Below are 15870 nucleotides of genomic sequence, written 5' to 3'. Positions count from 1 at the left end.
TATTGATACATATTATGGAATATCTACAAAGAATTGAAAGTCAGTGCTTTCAGAAATAATACTTTCAAGGGAGTAGAGAGGTAGAGCTTGGGATAAAATACAAAAGATGAGAAAAAGACTCTTTGAGGTTACCTTTATTTTGGGAGAAGATAGAAGCACCGAAGACAAGACATAGTTTCATAAGAGGCAGGGGAGGATCTACTAAAAGGTAATAGTAACCTGGAAGTTAAGGGAGGAGAAAGGTTCAAGAATCAAGGCCAATAGTGATTCAACAACTACAGTGGCAACCAAGGAAGAATACATTTAAAGAGGTCATTGGATGTTATTACCAGAATCTATTAACTTCTGGCATTACATGGTAAAGATGGACAGAAGGCTGGACAGAACTGTTTATTTGACTCTTTGAATATCAATCCTATAAAACAGGGAGAGACTACATTACATATTTTGTATAGGAAATAGTAAGAACAAAAAAAATTGTCAGAAGTTATTGAGGAATAATTTATTAATTTTTTTCTGGATATTACAAATTGAGTAAAATCTAGACATGATGCCTAGGTATTGAATTTCAGGAAAAGGGTATTAAATTTCAGGAAAGCCTATAAAGTTCATATAGTGATTAAGGCATCAGATGATAATCAAACAGTTAAACTACTTGATTTTTGTAATTGAGCACTAAAGCAATGTGGCAGTTGAATACTGCCTTCTTCAGAGAATAGCAAAGGTTGGTGAAGGGACTGGACCAGAGCACCCTACATTGTCTTGTCTGGCCCCATCATTAAATAACCCATCCTCATGTCAGAGGGTGTATCACTCAGGCATCACTCTCTCCACTTGCATTGTACTGTTTATTCAGCTGCTGACTTTTCTCCATTAAAGTCATTGTTGTCCGAATCACTATTTTTTTCAGCACATTCATAGTATCTGTCATTTAGGAAATTAACGTAGTCATAAAATTAGTATTGATGAGGAAAATAAGACATTTTTTGGGGGGGGAGACCAGCAGCCTGACTCTGTACCTAGTTAATTAGTATCCTTAATGCACATTCCTGTTAGCCTATCGCCTAGTCACTACCCCTTCCTTAATTATCTGGTCTTGCAAGACATGTTTACCTAAATACTCACATTTTACAGAGGCCAAAAACCAGGAACATTACACAACCCCCAGAGGGGGTTATCAGTGCTGGTGCCAGGCCAGGCTTTTAGGTGTGGTTTCACGGCCCCCATCCCAACACACGGGGTTTTTTGCAAAGCCTGCCAAGGTCCAGAAGTCTGATCCAAATATGGGGGACAAAGAAACCAAAGGGTATAAAGAGAAAAACTTCCTCCATATTGGTTTGCTCAGGATTTGGAAACTAGTACCCTGAGTCATGGCACTAGTATATCTGGAATTACGTGGGTTTTTCCTGTATCTCTGAGTACCCCTGTATGTATATTTTCCAGTCACCTGGTAAATTCTGTAACAGTATAGTCTGATGACTTGAAAGACATAACTTTCTAAATTGCTAAACCTTACAGACATTTCATGAATTTTTGCTGGTGTGCTGGTGAGTTTATGAGAAATAGGGAAAATCATAGCCTCATTATTTTTAATACAAACATTAATTATTTTTAAGATGTTTATTAATATCTGCAACTTTGACATAAAGACTGTCAGGTAATATTATCTATTATTCAGCCTGGCTTAAGAAGAGAAGAGAATATGCATGTTTGTCTATAAAATGGGATTTAAGACCATTTGACAGATGGCTCCTAAATATCACTCCATAACAAGAGCCCCAATCACTGAAATATCATCAATGTAGGTAAGCTACAATATTTTCATGGCAAAAGAAGTGTCTTGTAATCCTTTATGAGTGTCTGCTGTGTCATTTGTGAAATGAAGATAATGATATTGCTTGCCATTTATTTCACTGAGTCATATGGATAAAATGAGATAATTCTTATGAAAGTGATTTGTAAATCTTAATGTATTGTATATATTTAATTTAATATATAAAATTTGTGAATGTATGTAGCCCTTGGAGACACATTTAGCTATTAAAAGTTATTTCTTAATGTGAAACTGGTTCATGCTTATGGACTATTAAAAAAGCAAACAAACAAACAAACAAAAACAGACTTAATGAGACCAGAGTTAACAGTCTGAGCTCCAAGGCTAATGGGCAGCCAAGGTGAGGGGAGAGAGTGTGTTTCTAGAGAGCGAGCACAAAATTCAAAAGGCATTAATGAAAAGGGATGTTAAAGCAGTTTTCCCAGAAATACATCGGTGATCAAGTTTTTAGTGCTTCTTGAAAAAAACTGAAATTTTAAAAAGGATATACAGTGAGTGTTTAATAAGCTAAGTTTATTTAAAGCAAATAAATATTGTGTTCTTTTTACTTTCTTTGGGGGTGGTATTATCTAATGTATTATTTTCTAACACTTAATTTTTTTGCCTGCTTTATCATGGTATGATGTAGATACAAGAAAAAAAAAACATTTTTAATTGTACACTTTGATGGCTTTTTACAGTTTTATATAGTAGTGTGCCTATTGCCAGCACAATTTGATGTAGAATATTTTTATTTCCCAAAAAAAGACTCCCTTGTACCTTTTGTAGACAATCCCCTCCTACCACGCCCTGTCTTTGGCAACCATTGATCTGCTTCCAGTCATTATAGTTTTGCCTTTGCCAACTGTCATATAAAAGGAACCATACAATACTTTGTCTTTTATATCTTCTTTCACTTAGCTTAATGTTCTTGAAATTCATCCATATTTTTGCATGGGTTGCTGGTTTGCTCCTTTCTGTTGCTGACTAGTATGTCATTGTACCAATATACTTCATTTTGTTTACCCATTCACCAGTTGATAAACATTTGGGTTGTTTTCAGGTTTGAGTTATAATGAATAAAGTTGCTATTAAGTTTTAAGTACAAGTCTCCGAGTAAGCATGTGTTTTCATTTCTCATGAGCAAATCTGTAGGGTTGGGATTGTTGGATTATATCCTAAGTGTATGTTAACTTATTTTCATCAGCAATATTTGAGAGTTCCTTCTACTTTACAACCTTTCCAACACTTGGTATCATCAGTCTTACTAATTTTAGACATTCCAGTGAGCATGTAGTGGCACATCTGTGGAGTTGTAATTTGCAGTTCTCGAACCACTAATGATAGTGAGCATCCTTATATGCGCTGCTTTGATGAAGGATCTGTTTAAGTCTTTTGCCTATGTTTAAATTGGATTGTCTCTTTTCTTGTATTTTAGTTAAAATTTTTTCAACATATCTAGATGCAACTATTTTATGAGATATATATTTTCTAAATATTTCCTACATGTTTGTGCCTGGCATTTTCATTTTCTTAAGAGCATTTTTGAATAGAAAAAGTTTATAATTTTGATTGAGTCAATTTATCTATTTTGTGTGTGTATGTGTGACCTAACAACTATTTGCCTAATCCAAGGTCATACAGAATTTTTTAGTGATTTCTTCTAGAAGTTTAATAATTTAAACACTTGCATTTAGGTTTATGATACATGCAATATTCATGTTATGTATGTTGTAAAAACTTAGATCCCCTTTTAAAAATATAAATATCCAATTTTTATCATCATTTGTTGAAAAACCTACTAATAACTTATTGAATTACCCTGGCATTTTTGTCAAAAACTAACTGACCATGTATGTGTAGTTCTATTTGTAGACATTGTCTTCTGTTCTGTTGGTCCGTGTGTTTCTGTTACTGCCATCACTTACTTGATTACTATATTCTAATCTTAAAGTCAGATTGTACAATTCCCTCAAATTTGTTCTTCTGTTTTTAAATTCTATTGGTTATATCATATATCTCACCTTTAAAAACTATTTTTACAACACCCTTACTGGATTTGGATTGGGATTTAGTTGGCTCTATAGATCAATTTACTAAGAATTTTATCTTTTTTATAGGATTTCTTCTGATCACGAACATAGCATTTCTTCCATTACTTTTCTCTTCATGACGTTTTGTAGCATGCATGTATTTCATTAGTTATTTTATTTTTGATACTACTAGAACTATTTAAGATTTTTAAATTTCAATTGATTACTAGTTAGCATATAGAAATACAGTCGACTATTACATAATGATCATATATTCTGTGACCTTATTTTCATTGCTATTTTTGTGAATGCCTTAAGATTTTCTACAAAGGTTATTATGTGGTTTAAAATAAAGTCAGTATTGATTTTTGCTTTCCAGTCTGGACGGTATTTATTTTGGATGCCTTATGATACTGACCTTTATCTTCTCTATAACATTTAAGGTAAGCATACCTACTTTATTTGAAATGTGAGGAAGGAAACATTTAGCTTTTCACCATCAGGTATGATGTTAGTTGTAATATATATATATATTCCCTTCATTAGACTGAGGAAGTTTATATTTCTATGCTTAGTTTGGTGAGATGTTTTATAATGAATGTGTGCTGAATTTTATCAAATGCTTTTTCTGTCTCTGAGGAAATGACCATATTTTTTTTTCCTTTTTCAGTCTTTTAAAAAGGTGAATAATTTGTTTAATTATTAAATGTTAAGCCAAGCCTGTATTGCTGAAATAAACTCTTCTGGTCATTATAAATTTTGTATATTTTTGGAATTGATTTGTCATACTGCTATATCGCTGGATTCATTTTACTTAATTTGATTTTATTATAATTTTGTAGCAAGGTTTATTGACCTTGCTAAAATGGTAAGGACAAGACTTTTTTCACAGATTATGTATTTTCTATTTTTCATCTGTATATTGTTCTTTAACATTGTTTTTTCTTAATATATTGACACAAAATCAAAATTTTAGGAATCAGAAGAGACAGGCATGTGCAGGGTAGTATGACCATAAACCAAAATTTTGGGAATCAGTATTTCAGATAATCTTTTCTATTACACTTGAGTTATGAAAGATAAGACTTAAGGGATAATATATTTATCATCCAAAGTTTTTATTTTGATGCTTTCTAAGTATAAAGGTCAGGACTTTTATATAATGTTTAACACTCTCTTTCCAAAGTTTCAGTAAGTAATATTTTCAGGAAATCTCTCAGTGTGTCTCTCTCCCTCCCCACCACCCACCTTCCCTCCCTTCCTCTCTCTCTCCCTCCTCCCTTTCCCTCCTATCCCCAAATAGTATATATCCTCAAATTAACATAATTAGAATTTACATAGGTAATTCTCTTATCCCCCAAATATTAAGAAATTTAAAGGGCGCCACTAAATTATTGAATAAAGGACTATACAATGAAAAATGCACCAGAATTATTTATGCTCAAGATGTTGAAACAAGTGAATTAAGTGATTAACCCCTGAAATGAGGTCAGTGCATTGGAGGGGTATCTTTTGATTAAAATCCAATGTTAGCCTTGTAAAAGAGTTTGTAATGTGTAGTTTAAAAGATACAAGCCTGCAATATCCTCTTTACTAAAGGTGCTTTTTAAACATATATTTTTTAAAAATGTGAATGTGAGAAATATATACATCCTATGTAATAGACACTCAACATTTATTTAATGAATGAAGTTAGACATTTACTCTCTAAAGCTCCTCAATGATAAGATTTAGATGAAGTAGCTTTTTAACTTTCAATTTTAAGTCAAGAAAACTTTCAGGCAATACTAATTATTAGCAACTTAATTTTATATAAACAGCTGAAACTGTTATATTGTCAATCAGTGAGCTAAACAGAGGATGCCTTAATCAATCAGTAAGCCGAATTTTGAAGCCTTTATTATGCTAGCAGTCTCAAAGGAGTTATCTCTGAAAGTCTGAGCAAAGCAACATGGAAGAAGCTTTTCCTTTATGCCCCATTGGTCTCTTTGTCCCCCAAATATGGGTTTTCCGGACTTTTTGCAGGCTTTACAAAGAGCCCTATGTAGATATTTTGCAGGAAGCTTGTAACCTTGAGCACAGCATAACTCAGTAGTCTTGAGCAAAGCCTAATTTAGATAACATGGACACCTGGCATGGGAGTAGCCGGGATGGCGGCAGAGCAGCATGCAAGGTAAGCGGCTAGCAAGGTCAGACAATTGAACTTATTTTCCCTATCATTCAAGAAAGCCAGCATGTTTACAGAAGCTAAGAATAGCAGGATTAATTCACAGAACAAAGGACTATCTATGCTTAGTGGAAAATTCAAACAGCAGTTTTTACAAAATACAGCAGGTCCTCGGGTTACATCGGAGATCTGTTCCTCCGGTGCGATGTAATGCAATTTTCGCCCTAAGTCAGAACCCACCTACATAAGCACCTACGTCACTCACATGGAGCACATACACAGCAGTAATGAAGTGAAACAGTAAAAACAAACAAACAAACAAAAAAACTTAAAAGAAAGATAACAATTCCTGACCTTCACTTGTGGTAAATAAAAAAAAAAAAAAAAAAAAATGCCCTAACCGGTTTGGCTCAGTGGATAGAGCGTCAGTCTACGGATTGAAGGGTCCCAGGTTCGATTCCGGTCAAGGGCATGTACCTTGGTTGCGGGCACATTCCCAATAGGGCATGTGCAGGAGGCAGCTGATCAATGTTTCTCTCTCATCGATGTTTCTAACTCTCTATCTCTCTCCCTTCCTCTCTGTAAAAAATCAATAAAATATTTTAAAAAAAACCAAAAACATAAAGCACATATGTACATATGTCGAAATGATGGAACTTTTTTTTAAATATAAATAAATGGGTGATGGCAATGTAACCATGAAACAACGTACGTTGAGTCCGACATAACCCGAGAACTGCCTATAGAGGTTACTATGCTTCAAAGCTTACATTAATAGAAAATTCAAGAGGTAAACAACTAGGTTGAAATGTAGTCTTCTGTTTAATAAGTTCCTGATACAGGAAACTTCTAGAGTAGCAAAAACACTCAAGCGTCCTGGGGTATTTCTAAGAATGTTATTGGGCTCTCTTAAAGCAGTTGCAACACTGAGGTGTAGGATCTTGTCTAACTTCTGAAAGAATTTTAGATTAATTTACCTAGTCCCAGGAACTCCAAGCCACCTAATCTTTGATAGAGTTGAACAGGAGAACTGACCCAATTGTCTTTAGTTGTTGTTTATTTGTTTGTTTGTTGCTGGAATATGGTTTTTTTTTAGTTTATCTTTATTATCAAAAGTATTAAAGATGTCTCCCCCCCCTCCCTCATTGACCCCTTCTAACCAGTAGCCACCCCCGCAACGCCCCCAGGCCTTCACCACACCATTGTCTGTGCCCAGGGTTATGCATATATGCATGTAAGTTCTTTGGTTAATCTCTTCCTGCCCTTCCACTCAATCCCTCTGTGCTCTGTGACTCCACAACTGTCCTTGAATTCAGCATCTCTAGTTTTTATATCATGAAAATAATTAAATATGTACCAAAAATTACTCCTGAAAGAATATAAAATATTAGATTTGAGTTGTAGTATGTTAAAGCTAAGAGTCCAAGACCATTAAACCATACAGGTTTCTCCTATTGTTTGAAGGCAAGCTTTTCCTTCTACATTGCTGATATTGAACTGTGTGTGTGTGTGTGTGTGTGTGTGTGTGTGTGTGTATGTGTGTATAATTAGCTGCAGTCCAGATAAGACTACTTTTGGGAAATTCAATCAGGTAATTCCCATTAGTTTGATTAAATTTCTTGACATATTCCTATATGCTACATTCTTCAAAGACAATATTAAAGTCATACTGAAATATAAGAAAAATAATAGTCTGAATCTTCTGAATCAGAGAAAAATATAAAAAATCTTGTGAGATAATATCAGTGCATTTTTGTAATAATTCTAATAATTCTACCATCATTAAGTCATAGATGGTTCATTTGCTGTTTTGTCATTTTAATTCAAGGCTGTCAGAAGGAGCCTGCCCTAATAGCACATAAGAGGATGCAGTTGTTCTTAAATGCATGAAATTTATTCCCTGCTTATTTTCTTCATTGTAACTCTTTCGGTGACCATAAGCATTGCCAAGGCCAGAAAGAGTGTACACAAATTAACAGGCAAGCAGAACTGAAGAAAAAGTACTGATGATCAAGTTGTAGAGTAACTATCCTTCAGTTAAGGAAAGTTAATTTCAAAGCTCCCTTTTATTTATTGAATGTTAAGGGGAGAAAGAGATGTTAATGTGTTTGGATTACATTAAAGTTTTAAGACTAACTAAAAGAAAGGGAGGGAAAAAGTGCTAATGGCAAGAGCACACGGAAGAGGCATTATTATATTACTGCTAATGCACATAAAACATTGCCTATTAAAATAGGATGGCAGTTTTACATCCTATTAAATATATCAAAGCTGTGCTTCAATTACAAATCCTTTTATATGCATGTTTTAACAAATATGTCTTTGATAATGGAATGTAGCTGCAACTTCTTAAATGCTGAACACAAGCTATATTATATAATACAGTGACAAAGGGAAAAATATTACCACCAGAAGTTTACCATATTTTGTATATATTTTGTATATATTCATTGTATATATTCATTGTATATATTCATTGTATATATATTATATATATATATATATATATATATATATATTAATGAAATATAATGAATTTTCAAGTTAGCATCTGGGCAGCAATTCAATTTAAGAGCCTGGGACTCTGGGTTTGTGATGGTTAACAGAGACATGTTGTGGTATCATTATCACATGCTTATTTGTGGAAATAAATTATGACCTTGAGATGGTATATGAATAGAAAAGCTATTGATCATGTTTATCTACGATCTTATTTGTGAAATAACTGTAACAACTTCTGGAAATCTAGATGAAGTAAATTTCCTCAGAAATTAACAAACCTCATTTTGAATGCCTTATGTGTTAGCTTTATGGAAATTTCAAATGCACCAGTATTACAATGTAGTTCACAACTTTTAAGTTGTATAATTCTGATGTTCCTTCTTACCTGATTAAAAATGGTTGGGCAAAAATACAAACAGTGATATTTTTATTAATTGGATACTATGGAGGGTAAAAGGTGAATAGAGAACATAATGCATTTTTAAAATGATGATTTTTAAGTGATTGGTGGTTATGATTCTGAACAAGTAACATATTGGCCACTATGAACAGACTGCTACTGCTTTTCAGCAAAATGCAATCTTCCTTTTATTCATGATTCGCCCCATGAAAAAGTTCTTTTTCTTAAAACTTCATCATCTATGTATACAAATGTGTTGGGGTTTTTCCCCACTAGAAATTGAAAAGAATATATTAAATCTAATTGCTTACTTTTCTCTTTAGAGTCATACAATCCAGCCAAATTAATTACTTGGTTAGCTTACCTTTGGTGAACTGTTTGATGTGTTTTTTTGTTTGTTTGTTTTCAGTTTTTCTCCGATTACTCCTACTTGCTCTCAAATTCTAACCACCCAGGGTTGGAGTTTAAAGGAGAAGGAAACAACTACAGGGACATAGAAGTTCCTTCTAGGTTTAGGCTGTTATATTTTCTGTCTTGTATGTTGTAGAAATCTGTCACTTTATCTGAAGAAAATTTTTGTAAATTCTTCTAAGGTAACTCCCTCACCTCCACTCCTTGAGATAAGTGATAAGGATCCTTAATAGTTGTCTTTTGGTCTCTGGTACTTGGAGTCTAATTATAAAAGCTCACTTGCCCTATATTTAGGGTCCCATCAGTCAGCCATCCTGTATATAAGGCCCACATGGAAAACTCCCTTTATTGTCTGCCCTAAACACTCTGTGGCAAATTTCCTTCTTATTCTTATTGTTTTCCTTATTATTATTATTTTTTGAACATCATCTTGGCCATCTCTGCATATATATTATCACATATTAATTTTGAGTTTATTAGTCAAGCCCACAAAACACTTTGAGATTTTATTGAATTAATTATATGGGTAAGATTGAAACTTCATATTATGTAATTATTCCCCTCCATGAACTTATCTTTCCACTTATTTATAATTTCTTGTGAAAACTTCAGTAAATTCTTAATGTTAAAAAAAAACCACAAAAACAAACCCTTCTGTGATCTAAAACCTCCTACATTTCCAGCCTCTCTCCCCTTTGCTGCCTACCCCCCAGCCACTATAGTGGCTCTCTCTTAAATCTGTCAGCAGTTTCTCATTATAGAGCATTTTCATCCTATTCCATCTACTTGGAAACTCTTTTTCTCTAATATTCACATTTTGGCCCTTTCTGGTTATTCAGGGCTTAGATTACAAGTCACCTTTTTAGAGAGGCTGCATTTATACCACTCGCACATGTTCTCTTAGCATATGCAAACTATTCTCTGGAAAACTCTCATCTTGATCTACTATTTTTCTTATAATGGTGATTACTAATATCTGTTTAATATTTGCCTTACTGTACTGAACAATGCTGTCAGCAAAATATGTGTCTGTTTTATTTACTGCTAATAATCTATTCCCCCCAAAACAAAAAACACCTGTAAGAGTCTGCACTAAAATTCTGTATATGAAAGAAGGCTTATCTATGATGAATTTATTTTAATTTTAGATATAAAACCTGAAAATATACTTTTAGTTGCCATAGAGACTTGAAAAATTGTGTACATAATTTTCACAATAAAATGCCCTTTTTTTAGCCCCCAATAAAAAGCCTTTCTTCTTTTCTTTTCTTTTCTCCTTTATATATATTTCTATTCTCAACACTTTTAGCATTTTCACCTGTAAAACTTTCCAACAGAAAGCCTATATATCTCTTTAACTTTAAAATATATTTTATGTTCTCTAACATTGTAAAATAGAGGGCAACAGAACAATTGTGGAAATGACATTATTAAAAAATATCTTTTGGGAGACAGAACCTACACAGAACCTAGAGACAGAAGAACTTCGCTGGAGAGAACATGGCAAAAGATCCTGGACAGAAACTGGACACAGAACCTAGAGAGAGAACATGGCAAAAGATCCTGGACAGAAACTGGCCACAGAACCTAGAGACAGAACCTGGCTACAGAACCTGGGTAGAACATGGCAAGAGAACCTGACTAGAACCTGGTGACTGAACCTGGTTGGAGAACCTGGACAGAACCTGGCTGGAGAACCTAGCAAGAGAACATGGACACAGAACCTGGCTGGAGATCCTAACCAGAACTTCGCTGGAGATTCTGACCAGAACTTGGCTAGAGATCCTGGCTAGGCTGCTGATCAACTGAACGCTGTCTCCGTGTCATTCCTTCTTCGCCCACTCCGTCCACACCTTTGGGGACCCCTGGACCTGCTGGGGTTGGACCCCAGCAACAAGCCTTGGCAGCAGATTGTATAAGCGACAAGGAAATAAGTCCAAGGTATTAGAGCCTAGGGTACCTGAGAAGAGTGTTGTCATTAATGGAAATAGGAAAGTGAGGAAGGTAAGGCACATGGAGTTCTTGCCGGGGTCCAGCCCCAGCAGGTCCAGGGGTCCCCAAAGGTGTGGACGGAGTCGGCGAAGAAGGAATGACATGGAGACAGAGTTCAGTTGATCAGCAGCCTAGCCAGGATCTCCAGCCAGGATCTCCAGCCAAGTTCTGGTCTGGATCTCCAGAGAGGTTTTGCTTAGGATCTCCAGCCAGGTTCTGTAGCCATGTTCTCTTGCTAGGTTCTCCAGGTTCTCCAGCCAGGTTCTGTAGCCATGTTCCCTCGCTAGGTTCTTCAGCCAGGTTCTGTCCGGGTTCTCCAGCCAGGTTCAGTCACCAGGTTCTAGTCAAGTTCTCTTGCCAGGTTCTCTTGCCAAGTTCTGTTGCCAGGTTCTGTCCAGGATCGTTTGCCATGTTCTCTCCAGCGAAGTTCTTCTGTCTGTAGGTTCTGTGTAGGTTCTGTCTTCTAAGTTCTGTGTGTAGGTTCTGTCTTCTAAGTTCTGTCTTCTTACATTTGTATTTATACCAGTTGATTCCAATCCTATCAATCTCTATTCCAAAGGTTAGGGCGTTTCTTATCTCCATTCCAGGGAGTAAAGATTATGTAGCTTAAGCCTGATTGTTCATAGTTAAAGTGATTAATTACCCGCCTGGCACTTAGTTAAGAGGTTTTATTCCCTCCCTAACTTCAGGGGAAAATCCCTACCTGGGGAAACAACCTTTCTCAGAGACCTTGGTTAAAACACATAGTGCCAAGAAGGTGAGCAAACATATTAAGAACAGTATGCCATATATGCCAGGTCCCTTGAAACAGCAAGCATGGACCGGCTCCCGGCAAGTTCTGAGTTTAGATTGTTTATAGAAATTAGCCAGCATCTAAATGGAAAACTTTTGGATGTTTATTCAGTGCTTTGCATTTAGTAAATAGCCCAATTACTATTTGATACATTAAACTCTGAAATAATTTTGGTCACGTTTTTTTTTAAAAAGCCAGAGAGTTTATTTCACTGCCCTGGTAGTGAAATAATACAAAAATGATTATCACTGGGCCAAACCAAAAAAACGCACACACTCTCCTCAAAAACACACACACCAGAACCAGAACCCACTTTTGGGTTTAAGTGTTATTCAAACTACAAGCGTATAAACTGAACAAGATTTGTCTTAGAATTCTAATTAGGAAAAGAATTTGACATACCTTCTTAATCATTTCACCAAGTTTAAAAGATGGTCTTCTGCCTAATGAATAATCATCTTGCACTTCCGAATAGGTATAATTAATTACTGCCAAGAACATGTTCTGGAGAGAAATATTCAAATAAGAAATTATTTCAATAAACATTTAGTTTAAATGTTAGTGATTTTGGCAAGTGCTGGGATTTGTAAAATTAGATTTAAATTTTAAAAGTAACTCATATGGTCATATGGTCAGATGGTCAGTAATAGAGAAATTGCTATGAAGACTAAAATATAGTAGACTGGGTAATGTGTAGTTTGTGGACCTGGGCAGACATGTTTATGGAAAATAAACAGAATTTAAAATAGTGCATATGAGTGGTTACTTATATATGCATTAGTCAATGTGAAGTGTTCTGACAGCTAACCAGTGGTACTATAATTTCTTCTAAGTTGTTCATTTTTCACTCTAAAATATTTACGCAAAAAAGGAAACATATATGGTCATTCTTACCAATAGGACAAAGACTATGAAAAAGATGAAGGTGATGAAGTAAATGGGTCCCAAGATACGATTTTCTTGCTGAATAGCAGCAAAATTAAAATCCCCAAGAATAATTCGAAACTGTGCAAATCTTTGATGAGAAGAAAGAAAAAGATTAGAAAATATTATATCCCTTTATACATGCATGACAACTGATGGGGGTTACCAATGTGTTTAGGAAAGTATTTAGCTGTGTATGGCATATGCTGTATAGCTTTAGTTATGTTACAGCACAGAGTTCTATAAAACTGGATGTAGAAAATTCCCCTGAAGGCAAGACTTGAGGTACCTCAATAGATGAACAGGTAGTCCAGGAAATGTTGGGCTTCAATTTATTTAACTAATGTCAACCCAATGTTTACCTGCAAGATTTGAACGTTGAGCTACTTTTTTACCAACTGATCTTCACAGTGGTCTCCTTAGCTATTCCTGTGCCTTTCTAAAGCTTAGAACACTTTCACTTTGTTCAAGTGATTTTCAACTTGTACCTAGAACCAAGAGCCCTAAAATGTCTTCTGATATCAATGATATGTTTAATTTTTGCTCTTCTTTGAAAATAAAGAGCCAATAATTAGTCACTTAAAAAAAAATATCTTTTGGATTCCTTCCAAGCAAAAAATGTTATTACTAATAAGTGTAGATATAAGGACTGTAAATAATACATATTGATAAGTGTTAAAATGACACCTAAAAATCAAAAACATATTAGTGTGTGACAGGCTTATTGTAGATATAGGGTTTTAAAGCCTTATGAGGAAATTTTAATCATGTTATATTTTTATTTTAATTAATTCTGTAAAAAGCAGATTAGTTAATGGTTATAATACTTTACATTGATTAGTTTCCTTTCCAGTTGGCTCTTTGGAATAATTGATGTTTTCAAAGCAGCATGATGTTTATCTGTAAATATCTATAAATATAAAATCCAAGCAACCAGAATGACCAGTCACTATGGCAGCCGTGGGCAAACTACAGCCCGTGGGCCGGATCCGGCCCGTTTGAAATGAATAAAACTATTGAAAAAAAAGACCATACTTTTTTATGTAATGATGTTTACTTTGAATTTATATTAGTTCACACAAACACTCCATCCATGCTTTTGTTCCGGCCCTCCGGTCCAGTTTAAGAACCCATCGTGGCCCTCGAGTCAAAAAGTTTGCCCACCCCTGCACTATGGTGTGCACTGCGGCTGGCCAACCTCCCGTGGCCCCTCCCCCCAGCTGGCCCACCTCCTGCGGCCACTCCCCTACACCAGTCCATCCCCTGATTGGCCCCCCAACCCTGATCAGGTGCGGGTCTAGCCGGCCAACCTCCCTCATCCCCTCCCCCTGCCCATCCAGCCCCCATTGGCCCCAATCAGGGTGGGCCAGCCTGACCCCACCCATGTACCAATTCGTGCACCGAGCCTCTAGTTGTTTTATAAAAGCAGAAGTTTTTATAAGACAATAAAATGTGTTCCTTAGATTTCACAGATATTAATGATCATCAGAGCAGTGACCAGTAACAATAAGACCTAGATATAGGCATTACAAATATAAATAAGTTAAAAAAGGGACTGTAAATACACTTGTGACAAAAAACAAACTTAATTGAAGAAGTAGAATCAAATTCTATATGTGCATCTCAGAAAAATTAGAAAAACGAAAGAAATACCAGTTCTTTCAAAAATCTGCACTGAGTCACTATGCACCTGTGAACCCTTATTTCTAGTTTACTATGGTCATATTTCCTATCAATAAAATTATATGATGTTTTCTCAATAGTTATCTTACATGTTAAGATCTATTTGCATAAACTTGCACACATATGGAAGAGCAAAAATTTTTTTTGATACTTTCATATAGTCCATGATCCAGTTTTTATAGCTTATAGTTGTTAAGAAGACAAAAGACAAACACCTGGAGAGAATTCTAAATTTACAGGAAAACTGTAAGATAGAATTTTTTTTTTTTCATGGTTTGATTGAATTTACTTTTAATTTATTTATTTATTTTTTGCTATTGCCTTTTTTTTATTATTAGTTAAGGTATTACAAATGTGTCCTCATCCCCCCCAATAACCCCAACCTCCCCTCCCCCCCCGCCGCCCCGCACACTCATGCTCCCATCCCCCTGTTGTCCATGTCCATTGGTTTGGCTTATATACATGTATACGAATCCTTCGGTTGATCTCTTCCCCTTACCCCCGACCTCCCCTACTTTCCTTCTGGGGATTGATAGCCTGATTGCTGTTTCTCAGTCTTTGGGTCTGTCCCTTTTCATCAGTCTATGTTGTTCTCTATAATCCACAAATGAGTGAGATCATGTGGTATTTATCTTTCTCTGACTGGCTTATTTCACTTAGCATAATGCTCTCCAGTTCCATCCATGCTGTTGCAAAAGGCAAGAGTTCCTTTTTTTTTTTTTTTTTACCACAGCATAGTATTCCATTGTGTATATGTACCACAGTTTTCTAATCCACTCATCTGCTGATGGGCACTTAGGCTGTTTCCAAATCTTAGCTATGGTGAATTGTGCTGCTATGAACATAGGGATGCATATATCCTTTCTGATTGGCATTTCTGGTTTCTTGGGATATATTCCTAGTAGTGGGATCACTGGGTCAAATGGGAGTTCCATTTTTAGTTTTTTGAGGTAGCTCCATACTGTTCTCCACAGTGGCTGCACCAGTCTGCATTTCCACCAGCAGTGCAGAAGGGTTCCTTTTCCTCCACATCCTCTCCAACACTTGTTGTTTGTTGATTTGTTGATGATAGCCATTCTGACAGATGTGAGATGATAACGCATTGTCGTTTTGATTTGCATCTCTTGTATAATTAGTGACTTTGAGCATGTT

At 35.4% G+C, this 15870-nt stretch overlaps 1 pseudogene; it reads right to left on the bottom strand.

The window, feature by feature from the left end:
* LOC118660754 overlaps positions 1-14884 on the bottom strand; it is a 100338-nt pseudogene extending 85454 nt beyond the window's left edge.
* Between the last annotated feature and the right edge of the window lie 986 nt (positions 14885-15870).

This window comes from Myotis myotis, unplaced genomic scaffold, assembly GCF_014108235.1.
Source record: "Myotis myotis isolate mMyoMyo1 unplaced genomic scaffold, mMyoMyo1.p scaffold_m19_p_1, whole genome shotgun sequence".
NCBI classification, from domain to species: domain Eukaryota; kingdom Metazoa; phylum Chordata; class Mammalia; order Chiroptera; family Vespertilionidae; genus Myotis; species Myotis myotis.
Note: the sequence above shows the minus strand (reverse complement) of the source record. Positions and strands in the feature narration are given on the sequence as shown.